The 7163-nt window shown below is 42.8% G+C and overlaps 1 pseudogene; it reads right to left on the bottom strand.

Annotated features, from left to right (window-relative positions):
• Positions 1-3878: 3878 nt before the first annotated feature.
• On the bottom strand, positions 3879-4306 carry LOC736442 (large ribosomal subunit protein P2-like; annotated as a pseudogene).
• Positions 4307-7163: the final 2857 nt, after the last annotated feature.

Raw genomic sequence — 7163 nt, 5'->3', positions numbered from 1 at the left:
AACTATGCCCATTCATTCAGACATAACATGCATGTGACTCTCAGAACTTTTGTGAGAACTGTATATGAAAATAGTGAATAAAAAATTCTACAGCATAGATATCTGCATTTAAAAAAAATCATCTCTCTGGAATGCTACTTCTAATATCAGCTGTTGTATTCTTATAATAGGGTCTATCTGCCTCTGTCACTTCAGAAGTCGTTCAGACTGGCCACATTTTGGCCAATTCTACCTCGTGTATATCTTTCAAATCTGTCTCCTTTTTGCCTTCTCCAGCACTGTTGCCCTGATTTTGATCTTTATCGTCTCTTGCCAGAATTGTTGCAAACTCAGTTCCCCAGTCTTGCCCACTTCCAAAATATCCATCGAAGCACGTGAAGAATCTTTCTAACATATAAATAATCTAATCATTAACTCCTAGCTCAAAATATTTCAACCCTCCCATCCCTGGTACGTACACACATATTGCTTAAAGAATAAAATTGATTAAGATGGTGTAAAAGATGGTTTGGTCACCATTAAACTTTCTTTCATCTTCTACTTGTTAAAGTTTGCTCTTACATTATTACACAGTATGTGGCTCCTAAGATGCCATCGTCTATCCTGATACATGCACTTGGCATTTATCAGGATTAGATTAGGCTGTGAGTGACAGAAAAAAACAAAAATAACAGTGGCTTAAACAAGGTGGAAATTTTTTTTCTCTTTTACATAAAAAGAAGTATAAAATTGAGCCTGCCAGGACTAATAGAGCAGCTGTCTATATTGCTAGACTCTGGCTATATTGCTGCTCTGCCCTGTTCTACAAGTGGCTTTTACCTCAGAATTGCTGCTTAAACATCAGCCATCATATCCCCATTCAGGCAAGACAGGGAAGGAGGGGATGACGTGCACATCCTCTTAGTGATTCTTAGTGAATCTCAGGACTTTTATAAAAACTCTTAAAAATGGGAATCTCTTTTGTGGTTGGGTCTAGGGTTGTGAGGCTAATGAATGCAACCTCCTTGGCATGGTGGGAAGAAAGCCTGCCTGAGAATGGAACCAACCTAGAGGAAGCAGTGCTTTTTGCTTTTTTTTTTTTTTTTTTTTTTTGACAGAGTCTTGCTCTGTCGCCCAGGCTGGAGTGCAGTGGCGTGATCTCGGCTCACTGCAAGCTCCGCCTCCCAGGTTCACGCCATTCTCCTGCCTCAGCCTCCCGAGTAGCTGGGACTACAGGCGCCTGCCACCACACCCAGCTAATTTTTTTGTATTTTTAGTAGAGACAGGGTTTCACCGTGTTAGCCAGGATGGTCTTGATCTCCTGACCTCGTGATCCGCCCATCTCGGCCACCCAAGGTGCTGGGATTACAGGCGTGAGCCACCGTGCCCAGCCCAATGCTCTTAAACCCAGGAAAAACACTGGGTTCTTGTGACATCATTTCATCCCCTGCATCAAACTATAGCCAAAGCAAGAAGTACTGTTGGATTTTTAAAATTACATGAGTGATTATAAATTGAAGCCTTAACACAGAAAGGCAAATATCACATGTTCTCGCTTATTTGCGGGATCTAAAAATCAAAACAATTGAAGTCATGGAGATAGAGAATAGAAGGATGTTTACCAGAGGCTGGAAGGGTAGCAAGGGGGCAGCAATGGTGGGGAGGTGGAGATGGTTAATGGAAACCAAAAAAAATAGTGGCCTGGTGTGGTGACTCACACCTGTAATCCCAGGACTTTGGGAGGCTGAGGTGGACAGATCACTTGAGGTCAGGAGTTCAAGACCAACCTGGCCAACATGGTGAAACCCTGTCTATACTAAAAACACAAAAATTAGCTGGGCGTGGTGGCGCATGCGTATAGTCCCAGCTACTTGGGAGGCTGAGGCAGAAGAATCACTTGAACTCGGGAGGCAGAGGTTGCAGTGAGCAGAGATCATGCCACTGACCTCCAGCCTGGGTGACAGAGCAAGATTCCATCTCCAAAACAAAACAAAACAAAAAGAAAAAGAAAAAAAATAGTAAGAAAGAATGAATAAGACCAGTATTGGATAACACAACACAAGGACTGTAGTCAATAACAATTTAATTGTACATTTAAAAATAACTAAAAGAGCCGGCGCGGTGGCTCACGCCTGTAATCCCAGCACTTTGGGAGGCCGAGGCGGGTGGATCACCTGAGGTAGGGAGTTCGAGACCAGCCTGACCAACATGGAGAAATCCCGTCTCTACTAAAAATACAAAATTAGCTGGACGTGGTGGTGCATGCCTGTAATCTCAGCTACTTGTGAGACTGATGCACGAGAATCGCTTGAACACAGGAGGCAGAGGTTGCGGTGAGCAGAGATTGTGCCATTGCACTCCAGCCTGGGCAACAACGGTGAAACTCTGTCTCAAAAACAACAACAACAACAACAACAACAACAACAAAAAAAACGAAAAGAGTATAATTGGATTGTTTATAACACAAAGGATAAATGCTTGAGGGGATGGTTGGATACTCAATTTTCCATGATGTGATTATTATGCATTGTATGCCTATACCAAAATATCTGATGTACCCTATAAACATATACACCTACTATGTACCCACAAACATTAAAAATAAAAAAGTAATTTTTAGAAGATGAAAAAAATAAGGCTAGGCACTATGGCTCACACCTTTAATTCTGGCACTTTGGGAGGCTGAGGTGGGCAGATTGCTTGAGTCCAGGAATTCAAGACCAGCCTGGCCAACATAGCAAAACTCCATCTCTACAAAATATACAAAAATTAGCTGGGAGTGATGGTGTGTGCCTATAGTCCCAGCTACTCAGGAGGCTGAGGTGGGAGGATTGTCTAGAGCCCAGGAGGTTGTGGCTGCAGTGAGCTGTGATCACACCACTGCACTCTAGCCTGGGTGACACAGAGAGACCCTATCTTAAAAAAAAAAAAATGCTGAAAAAATTTAGGCATTAGTACCTAAGGTGGATAAGGAAGGAAGTGGGCCAGGCACGGTGGCTCATGCCTGTAATCCCAGCACTTTGGGAGGCTGAGGTAGGCGGATCACCTGAGGTCGGGAGTTCAAGACCAGCCTGACCAACATGGAGAAACCCAGTCTCTACTAAAAATACAAAAAATTAGCCAGGCATGGTGGCAGGTGCCTGTAATCCCAGCTCCTCGGGAGGCTGAGGCAGGAGAATTGCTTGAACCTGGGAGGTTGAGGTTGTAGTGAGCTGAGATCGAGCCATTGCACTCCAGCCTGGGCAATGAGAGCGAAACTCCATCTAAAAAAAAAAAAGGAAGGAAGTGAAGATAGGAAAAAAGTGGTAGTGTCAGTGTGTCAATGGATTGGCACTCTTTGAGACTGAGTTGTGGCATTGCACTACTTGAGCAAAGGAGCTGGATGGACAGCAAGGAGGTTGAGATCTTAGATTTGTGATTTTGGAAGTAGTACCATTTCTGGTGAGGACAATTCCAGGATGTCACTCTAGAAAGTGAGTACCTCAGGTGGTGTAGATGAAAAACGTCTATGAAGACGAGGACATCAAGGAACTGAGAGGCCAGTGAGTTTTATAGTTTCATGTAAATGCCCTTCAGTGTAGATCAATGGCGTCATGTCTGAGCATAATTCAGCAAGAAGAGATGATAAGAGGCTGGGGCCTAGCTAGCTCTCTTCTGGTTTGGTCTTTCCTAGGGATAGATCTTGACATACACTAGGGGTATAGACCACTCAGTCAAACTTCCATAAATACTATTTGTCTTACTTTGGGCAAGGATTGTGAGTTCAATGTTATTCTCAATGCCAGGCACCTGGAGTATAACCCCAGCACTCAAAAAGGTAGGGTCCTAAATGTTAATTTTTAAAGGTAGGGTCCTAAATTTTTATTTTTATGTATTTGTGTATTTATTTTTATTTTTATTTTTTTGATGTGTAAAAAGGCTTTATTTGCAGGGGAGCAGGAATTTAATCAAAGAGGCCAAATCCCATGTCATCGTCCGACTCTTCAGACTCCTCCTTCTCATCTTTCTTCTCCTCTGCTGCAGCAGGGGCGGAACCAGCAGCAGGGGCTGCAGAACCTGGGGCAACAGAGATGGCCACAGCCCCACCGGCAGGTACACTGGCAAGCTTGCCAATACTCTAGGCAATGACGTCTTCAACGTTTTTTCCATTCAGCTCACTGATAACCTTGTTGAGCCGGTCGTAATCCGCCTCGATGCCCACGCTGTCCAAGATCTTCTTGATGTCCTTGGCGCTGGGGGAGGAGTTACCCCCGAGGGCACCCAGCAGGTAGGAGGCAACAGCGCATCGCGGCGGCGGAGAAGCCTCATGCGTGCGACCTCGGTGGCGTCAGGGAGGAAAAGCTATTTATTTATTTTTGAGAAGGAGTCTCACTCTCATCACCCAGGCTGGAGTGCAGTGGCACAATCTTGGCTCACTACAACCTCCACCTCCTAGGCTCAAGCGATTCTCATGCTTCAGCCTCCCAGGTAGCTGGGATTACAGGCGCCCACCACCACACCCAGCTAATTTTTGTCTTTTTAGTAGAGATGGGGTTTCTCCATGTTGGCCAGGCTGGTCTCAAACTCCCAACCTCAAGTGATCCACCCTCCTTGGCCTCCCAAAGTGTTGGGATTACAGGCGGGAGCCACTGCGACTGGCAGGGTCCTAAATTTTAACAGTAAGCTGGGCTGGAGAGAGGATTGACAACCTCATTTGAAAGTTGGCATAGAAGGGCATAAAGGCAGGCAAAAGGAGCACCCTTGGGCAGGGCCTACCCCCTCCTCAGGAGGTACTTTGGGATTCACTACAGCACACAGAGGACATAGACCTCAAAGTTTTATATAGTGGAGGGTGACTTCAGTAACTTAACCTGAGAAAATTTTAAATCAGGTAAAACCAAATTCCTGTGTCCATCCACTCAACATGAAAATACATGTAGGGCTGGGTGAGGTGGCTCACACCTGTAATCCCAACACTTTGGGAGGCTGAGGCAGGCAGATCACCTGAGGTCAGGAATTCGAGACCATTCTGGTCAACATGGTAAAACCCCATCTCTGCTTAAAATACAAAAATTAGCCGGGCATGATGGCACATGCCTGTAATCCCAGCTACTAGGGAGGCTGAGGCAAGAGAATTGCTTGAACCTGGGAGGCAGAGATTGCAATGAGCTGAGATCGTGCCACTGCACTCCAGCCTGGGCGATTGGGGGAGATTCCATCTCAAAAAAAAAAAAAAAAAAAAAAAAAAAAAAAAAAAAAAAAAAAGAAAAGAAAAGAAAAGAAAGAAAGAAAAAGGAAAATACATGTAGGTAACACAGTGAATTAACTTTCATAATAGATAAGCAAGTTAAACTTTGGTTGGTGTCTGTCCTTCAAAGGTAAGAATTTATTTTTAGAACAATTAACTTTTTGTTTGTCTGTTTGTTTGTTTGTTTGACACAGAGTCTCTCACTCTGTTGCCCAGGCTGGAGTGCAGTGGCATGATCTCAGCTCGCTGCAGCCTCCGCCTCCCAGGTTCAACCGATTCTCCTGCCTCAGCCTCCCGAGTAGCTGGGGTTACAGGCATGTGCCATCACGCCTGGCTTATTTTAGTATTTTTAGTAAAGACGGGGTTTCACCATGTTCGTCAGGCTGGTCTTGAACTCCTGACCTCAAGTGATCCACCTGCCTCGGCCTCCCAAAGTGCTGGGATTAGAGGTGTGAGCCACCACACCCTGCCCAATTGACTTTTTAGATTCATTTCTTGTCTGAAAATAGAGAGCAGATCAGTGATGGCAGAAACATTAATAGTGATTCACATTTGAGATTACGGTTGTTTTTTGTTGGTTTGTTTTTGTTTAGTGTTATGTCTAGGGGTCTGTAATCTATTCAATTATAAGGAGTATCATGTCATTAAGGTGCAAATTAAAAAATAGTGGGGACAGAACACAGTGTGTTTACCTTACTGAAAATTGCTACCTAATTTATCAAAAGACGCTCTCTACCTATCAAAAGGTTATTCACAAATAAAAATATATAAACGGCCGTTAAGCACTAAAAAAAGTCCAGCCTCACTAGTCATCAAATAGAGGCAAATTAAATAAATGACATCCAATTTTTCCTATCAAATGGACAATTTTGCTGAGGGCAACTAACTTGATGATTGATCACTGTAATTTTTCCTTACCTAATGTTTCCCACCACTGAAAATTAAATGACTTAAAGGTTAGAGTATAAATCATCACAGTGAATTTCAAGATCATTAAAGAAAGCCATTTTGTTTGAATTTCGGAACTGTGAAAGTTTTGAAATTTTCCTCTGGTCCCAAACCTAAAACACTCAGAAATTTTAACTGTACAAAGATACTAAAAAATCAATATTATTGAGGGAGAGGATAGAGAAAGAATTGGCTCTCTTCCAATTCTAAACCTTCTCAGACACCAGTTATTTCTGATTGGAAGTCTACCAAAGAGTGTTTGGGATCTATTCACCTTATCAGAGCTAAATGCTTGGACTCTGATTATTCCTTAAGAAATGGCTTAGCTCTTACTATATTTTCTATCAAGCAACATTTCATTAGTAATAGGCAGCCTGAATGTAGCCTTCATTCTTCAATAATGCATCCATGGAGTTACTGAAAAAGAATGCCATCTATTTTTATTAAAAAACGTACAGACCTGGTATATTATTAAAAACTCACTATTATAGTCCTCCTGAGAGTTTAATATATTGAACAGTATTTCCCTAACATCCTAAAGATCTCAAAATTGATAAGAAAAAAGGTTTTTTGTTTTTCTGAACCACTTTCTTTCTTCAGGTCTCTTCAAATGATGGTATCTGGCCACTAGTTCTTTGAAGTCTTGTGTGGTCACCCTTGCAGCTAGCTCCTCTTGTCCTCTAAAGCTTTTGGGGACAGTAATGGGGAATGCATCATGGCCAGACACTATACCCTTACCTGACCACATCACGCCACACAGTTACATAAATTCTCTTCTCAGAGTCACCATTGTTAGCATTTTGCTCTTCTCTTCAACTGTACCTCTCCCTACCCACACAATACAATTTTTAGAGCTGTAGGAGAACTTACAGATGATGCAGTTTAGTGATAGCCTGTCATTTTAATTTTAATTTTTATTAAAGAGTAACAAAATATGATGGAAATCTCAACTGAATCCCCTGCACAATGGAGAACATATTCCAAAGTAAGCGTTCAGACCAAGATACAG

Source organism: Pan troglodytes, chromosome 9 (genome assembly GCF_028858775.2).
Source record: "Pan troglodytes isolate AG18354 chromosome 9, NHGRI_mPanTro3-v2.0_pri, whole genome shotgun sequence".
In the NCBI taxonomy this organism is placed as follows: Eukaryota; Metazoa; Chordata; class Mammalia; order Primates; family Hominidae; genus Pan; species Pan troglodytes.
The sequence above is the reverse complement of the archived record's forward strand: the minus strand, read 5'-3'. Positions and strand labels throughout refer to the sequence as shown.